Here is a 15,646-nt window from a genome sequence, read left to right as displayed (position 1 = left end):
ATTGTTTTTCAGGTTTTCTCTGATTCTTTACTCATAACTGAATGCCACATGCCTAGCAAACAGGGAGAAGACATCGAACTAAAGGTCAGGCGCACAGGCCATCTCTCACAAGATTGTTCAGTTTTTTTCTGCTGACTTTTTCCCTATCAAGTGGCACTCAAATGTGCCATTGATTTTTTTTTTGCACATATCCTCTGTTCTTAGTTAACCAGCTCCTTAGGGAGCCAGTTTTATTCAAAATACAAAGCAGACACTACTATGACAGCCAAATATATTGTCTCAGAGAAGTAGCAAATAAATAGATCCCATTTGTCTTCAGGTTAATTTGGAAAATGAGGATATGTAGCAGAAAACACATCAAGTCCTGTTGCAGGCTCTTGGGAAAGTTATGTTATATTAACCCAATTCCATCTGCAGCTCTGGAACTTGAGAGCAGCAGCAGAAATGGCCAAGTAGCTTCCAGCTGAGTAAGCACACATTTTATATAGCAGCTTGTTTTAATAAAGCATTGTTCTCTCCTATATTGAGGGTCCTAGGGCTGTAAGCAGCACAAAATCAAAAGAGTCTGTGGAAAGTTTAAGACACAAGAAGAACAATCATATTTATTACTGTCAGAATTTACCAACAATGTTTGCAAAGGCACTTAAAATGGAAATCTGCCTGTCTCATGCTGAAGCATCACAAATAAAACAAAATACCAAACAACTTTTCAGTCTGACTAGGACATCTGCTTATTCTACCTCCTAGTCAATCTCTGAGAATAGTATTAATTAGTGAATTAGTTGAATTTTAGTCTGCTGCTGAGGTGCAAGGTTAAGAACATATGAAAAAGATTTAAGTATTATTAAGAGAAATTACAATACACATAATTTCTTTTGTATTTCCACAAGAAACCTAAATGACATTTAAAAAGAACTTCAAAAATCTTCTGGAAATATCCACATGCAAGGAAGATTGAAACCATATGAGATGTGGGCATTGACATAGGTCAAGGACACCTTCTGAAAGCATGTAATGTAAAAAGGATATTCTCATTAGCCTTGACAAGATGAAGTGCATCAGATAAATTCACAAAAGCAAGTCCTATCAGTGGCATTTGTGTTGCATAGATGACATCTGTTATAAAAAGTTCAGTTTTGTGAAAGGTTTGTTTCATGAAGCTTTAGTATCAGACCAGATGACAACACATTCCAGCCTAGGTGGCTGTGGTGACTCAGATACATTTACAACATTGACCTAGTCTGTACATCACATGTTCATTTTTCCATTCTCCATATCATTGTGCTACAAGACATAAGAGGTTGATACCCTCAGCTCCTTCCAGTCCCATCCAGTCTGAATTTAGAGCTGCCCTAGAACTGGTTTCTTGTTTCCAAGATACACCATCTTCTCGTTCTATCTGTACTTTTTTTAACTAGCAAAAGGTTTTCCCCACGCTTTGCACGGATTTTTGTACATTGCTAATTCTTAACATTTTTAAGCCTATCTGCCACTTTTTTCCCCCAAGTGAACTCCTGAAATGACAGCATGACTATTCTGCAGAGAAGCCACACGGAGCTGCACGATGCTGATTACAGGAGGCCCTCCCACCCAAGCACCGTCTTTGGCAAAGCGCTGTGGCCCACTCTGTCTCGTAATGACTGTTCTCTCATTGCTGCCTCAAAGCACTCGCGTTCCCAGGTCAGGCATGAAAATGAATGACTAGCATTTCTTCTGCAGGGTAGATGCAATGCTAGAATTGCGTGAATAGTACCTTGTAGCCACCCTAGCCCAATGTGGGGCCTCCTGTCAGATTTTCTGAACAGAAGAGGGTTGGGTCTGGCTGATAATTTGGGAAAAAGATGAGAGGGGAAACCCCCAGCACAGCAGGAACTCAAGTTAGTGAAACAATAGCTGGAACTCTGACTCATTGCTGAAGCAGTGTCCAAACATATGCATCAGAGGACATGTTGTACTGCAGAAAGAGCCAGCTTCTGTATAAGCTGCACACCAGGAGACCTAAAAATTCTTACTTTTGAAAAAGTTAAAAATCCCTCTAGACATTTTTCAAGAGTGAGATCATTATTCCCCAGGTGGTTTTAGATTTGGTAAATACATTTTGCCAGACTCCAGCAATTTAAACTGTATTTTAGCCCGTTCTTTGCGTTTCTGTTTCCTACAATGGTAGAATACTGCACCATGAGCAGTATTAACAAGTCTCTGTATTCACTTACCATACAGTTAGTAAATGAGTGCTTTAAAAGTATTTCCTGACTTAAGCAATATGCAGAAAGCTATATCATGCAGAAAGTTTGAAAAGTCTGCTGAGTTCAAGAGCTCTTGGATTTGTTGAAATGCCATAAAGGAATGCTCTGTTTGGGGCAAGCAGACAGTCCAATCATATGCGTAGTATGATCACAAAGCCAGGAGGAAAACAGAAAACAGTGAGCTCACCTGTTTGCCTAAGGCAAACCTTTTTGTTTCTTAATCCAGCTCTTGCTCTCACTACCTGAATGAAATCATACTTGGAGGAAGCTTGTCCTCTGGGTCAGAGGTGCAATCACAAGACTGCCTTTTCTCTTTTGCCACCAGTTTTGCATTTCAGGAGTTGATGAAATAATTCCTGCATAAGGTAAACAGGACTCAGTTCAGCTGAATAGAACAGATTTACCCAAGATTTCAAGAGAACACTAAGAAATGCAAAACAGTTTAGGCAACAAGCTCACTTTCAGAGGAAGATATTCACTGCAGATTCTTAAGAATGAAAACACCAGCTGAGTCAAATTATTTCACAGCCAGAATATTTTATATATGATCAGCTTAATAAATGGAAAAATGTGTAAATCTGCTCCTTCCAGAGCATTATAAAATGGCATTACATAGGAGATTGATTTCCAGAGCTCCCAGGAGTATGCACTCTTTTCCTGATGCACATGTCTAAGCACCATTAACACAGTTACCAGGGGGACAATATACATGTCAGTATAAAATACATGATCAGAACCTTCTGAATTATAACCCCCTAATTAGTGTCCCTGTGTCAATTATCCCATTCAGGATGTCAAATATTTCATGAGGATTAAATTTCAAAATACACAGTCTCTCTGATATATAAAATCCCAAAAGGCTGCTCAAACATATATCAATGTTATTGTATCACATACAGCAGGTGAAAGATTAAATGGTCTGCCACATAGATCTACAATTTTAAAGCTACCATGCTTTTGATACCATTTAATTCGGCTCTGCAGTTTCATCCACATACTTCTACTTTTGGGGATACACACTCTGCCAAAAAAAAAAAAAGATTCAGGTTTTCAGACAACATTCTCTCTTCCAAAATAATGCCAGCATTGTAATTCAATACCCAAATTGAACCTCTCTGACCCCTCAATCCAAAAAGAAAGGGTAGGGCAGAGAAGGAGAGGAAGAAGAAAAAGGGGCTCTACAATGCCAACGTCTGAGAAATCTTTGCTTCTTCACATTCTCTTTGCTGCCAGGAATGCATGCAACTGGGACGTGAGCATATCCAGTTAGAAACATTTAGGCTTTCAGATTAAATCAAACTTCCTCTAAGAAATCTGGTAACACATTAATATTCAAGTTTTAAAACAAATTTGGACTCCATCTAGTAGAGGAAGTAGATCTCAGGGTGAGCAAAATAACATTGGGCTGATTCTACAGGGCAGAGGAATAATTAAATTAAAATCTCTCTATAGTCCTCAAACTGAAGTGTTTCCAGAATGAAGATGAGCTGGTGAATTAAGACCTAAAATATTTTACACCAGGAACAGTTCTAATGCCTCAAAATTTGAATTTTTTTAAAGTTTAATGTTTGGTTTAACTTGTTAACCTTTCCTTGTTGCTTTTCCACAGATGTCTCGATCAAAATGTGGTTACATAAAAACGCTCTAATGAGCAAATTTACTGACTGAAACTAGAACAAAAAATCCTAATTTACTATTCAAGCAAATGCACAGAAAGCAGTGGTTATAATTGTAAATATTGTGTCAGAAACTCAGCCTTCACAATGACACTCATCAATTTGAGATAGAAGCAAGTACCAGCAAGCCTAATCTGCTCATTGTCATTAGAGAACACAATAGACTACTCTTGGACAAGCAACAACTCAAATATTAGTTCCAGAAATAATTAAGGAAATAATTTAAAATATCAAAGGAAAGAGAATTATGTTTGGCTACCGAGAGGCAAAATACAGCAAAGAAGTTGTCTATTGCAAAGAAGTTTTCTATGACAAAGAAATATCCAGTCCCAGTCAAGGGTTTCTTGTACTCCATTTGTGCTGTAATAGCATATTGAGACATGCAAAGATAAAAGATTAGAAAGAACCAAATGTTGTGAAAATTCAATGTTCTAAACTGTAGCAGCTTTTAAGATCTCAGGCCTCTTCTTTTAGAAGCGGTGAAATTAAAAATATTTAAAAAAAAAAAAGTAAATGAAACCAGAATGCCTCAAAATGCCTGGAAGAGCTTTATGCCTCCATGAACTACATTTTACCAAGCAATTTCAAGGGTATTTCAAAGTCCTGGGGTAAAGCTCCTGCCCTCAGAGCTCTCTGTAAGCAGGAAGTTCCTTTATCCCACCCCTGTGGGAGCTGTGAAGCACTGAAGACAAGGACCCTTATTAGACACACACACAGAGCAAAAAGTGCAGTGTGGTTCCTCCCTGTGCTCTCATCTCAAAGCAGACCCTGAACACAATTCCAGCAGAAATAATACCAACAACCAGTGACAGACGAGTACTTTCCCTTTAAAATGTATCCCTTTTTCAAAATGCATTTTTCTTACATTTGCTGTTTCATACCAACTCTATTAATAAAGGCAGACATCATTTTCATCCTGTATTATCCTTTGCAGCAGTGCCCAAATTCACCAGTTCATCAGTGTGTACTATGCTTTAATAAGCCGGGGTCAACCTAATTTCCTCCTCCTAGTGCACTCTCCCCACAACCTCTTCACGTGTTTCAGCTTTACTTTGAAGTGACTTCCTTGCCTGGCATGCTAAAATCCAGAAACAGAGTGCCTATCATTATGACTGCAGTTCATGCCCTGACTAGTCACAGCAGAAGGAGAATTAGACTATAATCTCCTAAACAATGTAGAATCTGTAAATCAAAATCAACCAGCTCTTTTTGGCATGTAGATCAATGAACTCATGTGGGGGTATGAAAATCCAAGAAACTGTTCTAAGGTAAAGTCAGCCTCGGTGTATGAATTTGTTCAGATTGGATTTTTTTCTATCCTCTGCCCCTTTATGCCCTCAAAAGAAGAGTTCAGAAAACAGTTTTTATTGCATCCTGGAAAACAGCAGCTTCTGCTGGATCAGGGGACAAAACAGGCACATACAAGTTTAGAATACAAGCAGTACAGAGAATCAAAACAACCTACCTTCAGTGCTACCCCACCTGACGGTAAGGATGTTTGCATTTCTTTGCTCTAAATATAAAAACAAACAATAGTGGCTGTTCTAATCAAAGGAGTATTAACATGTTGCCAAGAAAATTTACAATGCATTAAAACATTTATACAAACCCTAGAGTTATTTCACTGAAGAAACACAAACTACCATAGCCATTTACAAAAAATATTTGGACAGAGTCAGAGGAATGGACGTAAACCCGATAGAGTAGCACACAGTGTTTTGGCATGGAATAATAATTTCCACAGCACAGTGTATGATGGGTTTCTACTTGCAGAAGTGAAGCCCTATCAGGCTGACTGATATGTCATCATGCACAGAACTTAACTGGGATAGCCCAAGTCCCACTGACACTTTACAAGTTACTTAGAACCTCACAGGTGTACAGGGAATTCACTTCCAGTAGCACAAGGGAGCCTTAATACAATCCTTCAAATAAGTGTCCATAATGACCAAATTTTTCCTTATCCGTCCTAATGAAATACGTTGAATCAAAGGCTTATGGAAAAGAAATTTAAAGTAAATTTTTTTCTTTGTAGTCCTCTTTGGTTTCTCAGCTTTGATGTTTGCCAGGTTCCTCAGAGTTTCTAGGTTTTTTCCCTAATGGCTGCAATGCTCCAGGAGAGGAGAAGGTGACAGAGGCCGATCTGCTGACCACATACACCCAATATATGCTTCCTAAGTCTTCCTCTTAGTGACATTTCCAAAATGGAAAATTAACAACTACCATAAACAAAAAAAATCTGTAATCCTAACTCCTCTTTCCACTCAATTTTTCATGCCAAAGAGGACCAGTGTGGAAAGAGAGGGCCTCCAGAGTATCAGTTTTAGTAGATGGGGACACACAGGATAGCGTGAAACAGTTGGAAGGCCAGGTTTAAACATGTAACCTGAAACACTGGAAACTAGAACTCACAGTGGGTCTTAGCAACAAAATCAACAATATAGGCAGCACATGACATGTGATCACCAAAGCAGAAGCAAGGTTGCTTAAATATAGCCTCTGTAGGTATTAGAATATTTCTGAGAAGTACACATCAAGTGTGAGACAGATGCTACTAATAAGTAGAGCTTTAGACATTTATTTTTGTATTTAAATATCTAGCTATATTTATCTGAAAGACATAACCATACCATTCTTGACAGAAAGGTATGCAAGTTACTTACTGCTGTCTAGACAAAAAGATTTAAAACTGGAAAAGATAAAACCTTTGTAAAGGAACATGGAAAAGTGCTTTAAGAATGCATGAGAAGGTCAGTATCTCTGCATTTGAGTCCCCAGAGCTCTGGTTTTAAGAGCTTTCTCTGTTGAGGAATTTAGTATATTCACTATTTCATAAACAGTTTCCTAATGCTTGTTCTTGAACCTAAATTGTTTGGGTTTAGGGGCAGAGGTTAGTAAGTTATGAAAACTCTAGAAAGCTGGGAAAGTCAATCAGTCTTACAGGCAGGAGTGTTGTCTGATGATCATCTGACACTTTTGAAGTTGTGGCCACAGTGTGGTGAACCACTTCAAACTAGGATATAAAGATATGAATCATGTACAGTGAGTAAGCTGTCCTGCTTCCAAATTTCCTGAAAAAAAAAAATCCAGACTACCTGGACACTCACCCTAAGTGTTTGGACAGCTTTAAATGATCCTGTGATCTCAGTGAAGAAAATGTTCTTGAAATGAGTTACATGTTTCACCTCTATTTATAGCATAACCATAAACCAGACCTGCTAAACAGAGGTTTCCCAATCTCTGCTACAGATATTTGGTACCATGTGGTACATAAAGCTGGAAGTAGCATACAAAAGAGTTACCACAGACGTCAAGGAGCAGAAAGGTATGAAGAATTTCACAAGCTTCCCTAAACATTAAGAAACCAATATTTTTTTTGGACAGGGTAAATATTTCTCCACCACTACACCCCTTAAGAATTTAATCACCAGCCTAAACAGACTGCAAGCAGTGCTCAACACTTCAGAACATCAAGTCCCTATCAAGAGAGAGCTCTGGATAGGCACAGGAATGAAATTGTTACAGTTCATTCCTTGATCACTCCATTTGCATTGCACAGAAGGAATAACCAAAGAGAAAGCCCAGGGGACGAAAACTGAGTGTGCTGGCCTTTATACTAGTCATGTCTCCCATTCTGCAGGAAGCAGAAGTTCAGGTCATGGCCAAAGTGCACAGCAGTGCCCAGAACACAGCCAGAACCTGTGGGCCTCTTCCAGACACGAGCTAGAGAGCTGCAGTCCACACAGCAGGAGTACACATAAAGGTGGTGTGATTCAGTCATCTCTCTTTTCCAACAACTTTCCATAGGCAATTGAATAAGAACTAGCTTTCATGAATACTCACCCTTATTCCCTGAGTAGATAAAATCACTTCAGAAACTACAATTTATGTTATTGTACTCGTTCTAACTTGAAATAGTGACCCTAAAATACTTCCTAGTATAAGTCAATATAAGTTTAACAAAATCCACACAGCATGAATGCTAAACAATAACTTCACAAAATCGAGTTCTTGTGCACAAGTACTGCTCTCATTGACAAGGAATTTTTTTCCTGTGATTCACTAAATCTCTTCATGGAACTATGTGCAATTTGAGATAAGCAAAGGTGCAAAACTTTTTTCTGTCTTGATACAAAATTATAGAAGTTGAGCCAGAAAATACTTTTAAAAGTCATTTTGTTTGTCCTCAAGCCAGAATCAATCCTTGTGTCACTTATTACAAGTGTACATTCTCAATGATTGTGACTTCATCATCTCTCCAGGCTTGGCTATGTTTATGTTTGCAAAGCTTTTCCTAATAACTATCCTGACTCTCCCCTGGTGTAATTTATCTTATTCTTTCTTATTATGTCTGCCATGAACAAAAAAGAACATATTACTCCTTCCCTCTTTATAACAGTATGGTTCTTTTGCATCTTAATTACTGCCCTTCCATCTTCTTTTGGAGTGCTTAATAACTACAATTTTTCAAGTTCTCCTTGGCTACAGTGCTCCAGAATCCTTTCCAGTATAAATTCCTAGAAGATTACTTCTGCAGGCTGCATTCTGTTTTTCATATACATACTAGCTGGTCACTTAGCTTTTTAATAATTCATCAATTCATGTTTAATTTGATTCACATTCCCAGCTCTTTTACAGAGAACTGATGTCTATTGTATTACCCCATCCTGTATCTGTGCAGATTACTTCTGCCTAACACTTTGCATTTGTCCCTATTGAACTTAATCCTATTTTTTTCAGATGATGTCTTCAATTTGTCAAAATCATTTGGGATTCTAATTCTGCTTTCCACATGTTCAGAATCACCCCCATCTCCTGTCATATGCAAATTTACTGCATAAAATATTATTCATTTATTCAGATAATTCATGAGAATATTTAACAATATTTAATTGAGAACAAGCCCCTGTAGAAACTCCTCAGTATATTTCAATTAAACAATATAATCAGGTCACTATTATCTAGTTTCTCTTTTAATCCAGCTTTACATTTACTCACAAGACTTCATTTCCTTAGCTTTCTGGTGGGAGAATCATTTAAAAGGGTCTGAAAATTTAAGTAACATAGGAACTGGGTTTTAGTCTTTCCTGAGGACCTGTTACCTCATCAGAGCAGGAAGCTTGCTGTAATTTAACAAGTTATAAGATATTCCCACTGTCCATGTTGTGTTGAATTAGGAACGTTTAGAGCATTTTGAATTTTTTCAGAGAGATGTTGGTGATTTTCTCATTGAGTATGAACTGACAATCAAATATTGGCATGGAATATCATGCAAATTGATTTTATGCAAAAATCAAAAGCACTTTTGAATTCCTTGTCAGCAAAATATATTCTTCAAATTCTCACTATTATGGGGGCAGCATCTGTAAGAGGTCTTGAGTAGGCATAGAACCATGCATCTCGTATAAATGATGTATCTCATTGATCAGCATAGCAGAAACATCCCCGTGTGCTGATTTATGTCTCAATGCCTCAATGTGGGATAAAGGCCCCCACAAAGTATATGGATACCATGTGGTAGTGAATCAGTTATGCTCATTCGGATCGCACTCAAAGCACTCATGTCATATTGTTGACTCTTCAGCCACCTGCTCTTGACAAGGAGGTCTGGCACACAGTCTTTGGAGCATACTTGATTTGCTCCAGTCATGCCCTGTTCTGGCTATAAAATAAATTGTCATCGTTTTCATATTAATATCTTTTGAATACAGCCATTTTTCTGTACATATGCATAAATGAGATGGAAAAGGTGCAAGAGCCACATGGTTTCTTCGGAGGAATAAGTTTTGTGCATCAGTCAGATGCTATAGGCTATCTAAATACACATCTGTCAAATGAAAATTGAGTTAAAAATGAAGTGGTACAACATCCCTGATCAGATTTACTACTAAAATAGATGATGTACTTTTTATCTGATGATAAGTCATGTGGAAGACGAACAGCCATTGAGATGTAAGAATCTGATAGAATTACCCTTGAAAATAAAGAGGTTGAATTATTAGATTTTATGCAAAATAAAATACAAATGCACAATAAACAACTCCTGCTTCAACTCTATATGTAACAAAACAAAATCCTCACTAATCCTAACAATGGTTTATCTAGTCACTCTATGTCTAGGTGTGGGGAGTTTCTGCATTAATAGGTGGGAAAAAAAAACATAAAAATTAATTGTTTTAATGAGCCACATGAGAATATGAATCTAATTGTAGATCAGTACTTACTAGATCTATTTGGCCAAGAATATTACTGAAGTTTTCTGTTCACAGATGATTTTGTGCAAAATGTGTTACTGGAAGAGCATCTTCACTTTTGAAATGATGCTTAAAAAAGAGAAAATAGGATTTCATAAGTTGTTTAGGGAAAGATTTTCTTTCAAGTAATCTAATTTAAAATTGAGTTATTCCAGATTTATATTAAATAGCTCAAGCATAGCATGAAGCCCTAGCTGGCCATTAACTTCTGGTGTCATTTATGACGTCTCTGCAAAGAATTAGATATTTATGTGGTTCTCTACTTGAAAATTTATCCAGAGTTTCAATTCTTCCTTTAAAAATATAACATATTATTAATGAATTTGCAGTAATAGGGAAAAAAAAGGGAAAGAATAAAAGGAAAAGAGTAATTTCATTTGAGACTGGAGTTGACCAAACACATTCATCTGCAGGACTGTTTTGTTGAATATGTATGAATTTCAAAATTCAATAAATATGGATCTGGAGAGAGAAACATATCAAGCCACAGATCAAAATGACTGAGGTCTTTAAGAAATATTCATGTTAGACCTGGCCTACAGGACTATCAGTTGCTTCATTCAAGATCAGGAGGAGTTGTCCTGTCAGAAGCAGTGACAGCACAAAAGGAAAATAATCTCTGTACTATTACAAGTCACGGGGATTAAAGTAAACTATATTTCTGTGTAGCTATAATTAATCAATATTAATACAGCTAATATTCCTGTCTTTGTCTAATGAAATTTAGCAACTAGCAAAACTAAAAATTGTAAAGAGATAATTTATTACTATCCCTTCCCTCTTTTTACCCCATTACTGTCTACCTGTAAAAGGTTAAGATACAGTGGTCTGTGTGAACTCCTTGAAGATGACATCCTGTTGAACAATAAATGGAAAAGAACTGGCAGATAAAAAAATTGCATACCTGCTTCTTAGTAGCTGTCTTGAGCTACAGTAGAACAGGGCAACTGCATTTTTCCCTCACTCCCACCCCCACCTGCAAATCAAACCAAGCCTTAAGGCAATTTCCTGAAATGGCACTTTTAGCTAATGGGAAAGCATATTATAGGATGCAGAAAGAACCTATAAATGGTAACAAGGCTAAATTCCTCAGCTCTGGACCCCCATAACCTGTTGTTAATCTAGACACTGAGGAAATGGTGGCATGATGATAATTACTTCTCTGTTCCTCCAAAGGAAGTGCTGCACATAATACTTTAAATAGAAGGGAAGAATATTGTCTTTTTAGTATTTTTATCATGCATTGTTAAGACACTGCATTCCTGGGGTTCATCCAACTGTGATGAAGCCAAGGGCACTGTCTACCTGATGAATTTTAAGTGGGCAGCAATTTACAGTACATGAAACTGATGACATTTATTCCAGTGTAGGTACCACTGGTTCCTGCTGTATTCCAAATACTTGCAACAAGAAAAAAATACGCCTCTCTAAAAAATATCAAAACTGCAAAAATTTACCAAGACTGGCTTTCCATTGATTCCAGCAGGCAATGGGAAATTATCTAGGAGATGTTATTAAACATAAATTTCACTCCATACTTTTGGGAAAAAAACCCTTATCAACAGCTGAAAAGCCCAGAGGTTCACTGAGACCAGAAAAGGAAGACTCGCATAAAATGGGGTTAGAAAGGACTTCACATGACCCATGCTGTGTGAAAAGACATTGAAACTCACTGCTTGCAGCCCCCCTCATGTTGTTTCTTCTCCCAATAGGATTTGAAAAAATGAACGTGTATTTTTAGCGTACTTCTACTGAAAGCTTTCAGCCAAACGGCATTCAAAGTATCTTTCTTTTAAAATAAAATAAAGTATTAAATATATAGACAAAGGGACTGTTAATGTAGGTCAGGATAAGCCTATATTAACTACGATGCACATTCCAAATATGACCAGCAGTCACAGAAATGCACTGAACTCAAGTCTTGTGTAGTTTATAATCATGTTTGTCCACTACAGAAAGCATTCATGCTGTGAGGTCATACAAGCCTTGACTAACAAGTCACAGTGCAGTAAGGAGGCTGCTCTGCTTTGGTTATGCCTTGAGCTGTTCAAATTTGTCTGTAGTGAGAGCATGGTGGGGTGTGTCAGAAGACTGGAGAAGTTTTACTTCACAGGAGCAGTGAAGATTTTATTGCCTGCAGTGCATATGTGGCTTGTAAGCACAAATGCCTTTGCTCACTTTTCTATGAAGACACCTGCAAACAGTGAGATGAAAATAATACAAGGTCACAAAGGACACACAGATGCCTACTCTCCACTTGTCTGCCTTTCAGTAGGGTGACCCAAGTCCTCTCCAAGGTGAGTCTTGAGTCATGTCTAGAACCTTTTCTTCATTTTGTAAGATTACATCTTACCCTTAGCCAACAAGCATCTACAAGCATCTTTGATCCAGAGGGTGAACTACAAATCCTGGAAGATCAAAGTTACTCTTAAGATTTGAGTAGTTTGTTTCTTCCTGTGAATCAAAACACTGGAAAGTAGTTAATTCCTCTTTTTGCTCCTGTAAATTTGCTTTTTCCCATGGAAACAGATGAGGTGGCTGCAGACTGAATTAGACAGTCAAATATTTTGAATGTGATTTGTGCAGCCAGCTCTGCTCTCAGGAATCCAGGGCAGCTAATCTTGAAAGGAAAATGAGCGCATCCTTCAGAATCAAATACCTGGCATGAGTTGTGCAGTTTAAGCTATCTGCCATTAGTTCCAGCTTTAATAAACTAATCTAGAAAACAGCTTGCTTTCCCAAACTTGCTGCTTTTCTCAGTCTTTTTTGTTGAAGAGCTGTAACACATAATGGGGACACAATTGTGAATTCATCATAGATTTAGGAGATGGGAATTCCTAAAATCAAAATTTTAATCATAAAGGGTTAATCAAATATTAACTTAGTTTAAAAATTAACTAAATTTAAAAAATAATTTATTTTTTACCAAGTATTTAGTCTCATTATGTTTTACAGTTTTACAAATACCACATACACTATTAAAAATAACAGAGAGAGAGACTATGCTTAAGAGGTTGCCTGCAGGTGGCTACCATGTGAGCAATAGACACATTGTTGAAGCAATTCCTTTTTGCACATCTGTGTCAGAACAACAACCATTAGAATATTTCGATTCTTTTGTTGGCTAAAATCCTCTGAGGTATCCAGCTCTCCAGTTGCAAATCTTTAGTGAAGACGAGTTACTGTCTTCTAAAATTTTTATGGGCTACAAGCTGTCTCTCAGGACAAACAGTTCCTTTTGCAGGTCAGAATCAAAACCTGTTGCATTAAATTTTACTTGCTGTTGCCATGCCAACATGCTCTCTTTGCTCACACTTCATTTTGCACTCTGAATGGCATGCCTAATAAAAAATCAGGACTTTCCATTTTAGCCATCTCAAATGTACATCTGGACTCCATCCCAGACTGTAGGTTCCTTTAGGAAATATTCTAACTCCAGTTAAAAATACAGTTCTTAACTATTTAAAGATGGCTAGGCATAGTCTCACAGCAGGACTGAATTTTAACACAAAACACTTTGATAGGAAACTAATATTCATATTTGCTGTTATTGTGGAGTTTGGTAAATCACTAGGGCAGAACGTGAAGTTGTTTTCCATCATGAATGTTGCCTATAAAAACTTTAGGTAAATTGTGGGAAAAAAGGAAAGAATCCTGTATCTAGCAAAGAATCTAAAGAAAATTATGAACTACGCAGACAGCATGGGAGCACTGGAGAGCACTACAATTTTTTCTATGTGAAAAATGCCTGAATTTTGCCTCAGTTGATGGTGTAAAACCTTATCCAACTGATTTCACCATGGGCAGCCTGTGATGGTGTCATACCACAAACACAGGCTGGGCTCTCTGTTCCCAGTTCATTCTCGGTGTAGGAAGCAGGGCTGAGGCACAGGAATGCTGCCTAGAGCATTCCAGTGGGCAGGAGGCACTTTGCTTTGTCCCTCACCAAGCTTTACCCCAACCAAAGAAAACAAAGAGCACGTTCTGAAGACACTGTAAACTTTGCCCTCACAGCTGGAGGCAGAGTGAAGCAGTGGCAGCCAGCAATAAGGGACAGGCGAGAAGAAAACAAAAAGTGATGGAGAGAGACAGCCACAGCACAAAGGATTCATTCTGTACCTCTAATAAGAAGTCTGGAAGTCCCCTACTGGGGAAAAAAAAACATTAAAATGTTCATTAGAAAGAATATTACCTTGGACATTTATTATTTATTGCAAGTCTTTATAAGCTGTTACTCTTGGGATGTATTCCAGTCAGTCCCCATGTACTCCCTCTACTGCTCCAGTCTGTCAGCAGACTAAACATCCCACAGCAAGTGCCAGTGATGCTCTGTGGCATTGGGATGCTCAGTTTACAAGGGGGTTTCTTTTGCATACACAGCTATTTGAGCTTTTGTCACTGAATCCACAGAGTACTTAATTTTAGATTATCTAAAGGAAAATGTTACAACCAAAAGTGATTGTACTCCACACAGTTTGTTCAGCAGTGACAGTGGTTTTAAGAAGAATAAAATAACATTGGAAATGTTGGTCATGTACCCAGTACTCAACACACAGCTCCAGCTATGTGCCTGCAGTAGCTGCTCAGCCCCATAATATGAAATCCTCTACCTGGTTGACCTCTAGCATTTGCTTGTCTTGTTTTTATCTTCTTCAGAATTTGCCTGTAACACAATCCTTCATTCACCATTTGAAATACAGAGTAGGTTGTAAAATTACATATTAAGGTTATATATTTCTACCTGCACAGCATGAAAGGCAAATACAAAAGTCTGCCATGAGGCTTGACATGTACCCCTACTTTCTCATTTTTTACTGGAAGTAGATACCAACTTAGCATACAAAGCATACAAAGTTTCCTTTTGTTTATTGATTTGTGTGTTTCTTAAGGCAGACACACCACCATTCTCCCCATGTCCTCTCAGGTCCTACTGTAGGGAGCATGGCCTGCTGGAGCATGACTTTTCCAAAGGTTCTCTGCACTCAATATATAACCACAGGTCTGCCACACTACTACAGCTGAGTCTGCCATTAGCTGATGAAGGCTCCCTTAGAGAGGAAATGCTGCCAGAGTGCCCATCTGAAATGGAACAGGAACAGCTTTAGAAATTTCTCACCCCTATTTATTATGTCACTGCAATTACAGAAATATTCCTACCAGCTGGCATTCATTTGAATGAAGACTTAGAGTCAAGATAACTCAGAGGTGAAAAATAATTTCATATTCTATAAAGAAGAGAACCTTCCAAAGACTTTTCAATTGGTCAGACTATCACTTGTGACCTGCACTTTCCAGAAAGTTAGGTTTAACCACTTACTAGACTCTGTAAATGGACTAATTCAACTCTAAAGATATTAGAAAGGCAGTAGACTGCTTAGCGAAAATAAAGCCAGTGTACCTAAATCTAAAGCACTTGTTACAGAATCTCTACGCATTTGATATCCTGATCTTCCTAAATTGAGAAGATTGG

The 15,646-nt window shown here is 37.8% G+C and overlaps 1 long non-coding RNA gene across 2 annotated transcripts in view; it reads right to left on the bottom strand.

The window, feature by feature from the left end:
• The window catches only part of LOC131578063 (uncharacterized), a 224,472-nt gene that overhangs the window by 32,140 nt on the left and 176,686 nt on the right, over positions 1-15,646 (bottom strand). The gene's annotated exons all lie outside the window — the stretch shown is intronic.

Source organism: Poecile atricapillus, chromosome 3 (genome assembly GCF_030490865.1).
Source record: "Poecile atricapillus isolate bPoeAtr1 chromosome 3, bPoeAtr1.hap1, whole genome shotgun sequence".
Lineage (NCBI taxonomy): Eukaryota > Metazoa > Chordata > Aves > Passeriformes > Paridae > Poecile > Poecile atricapillus.
Note: the sequence above shows the minus strand (reverse complement) of the source record. Positions and strands in the feature narration are given on the sequence as shown.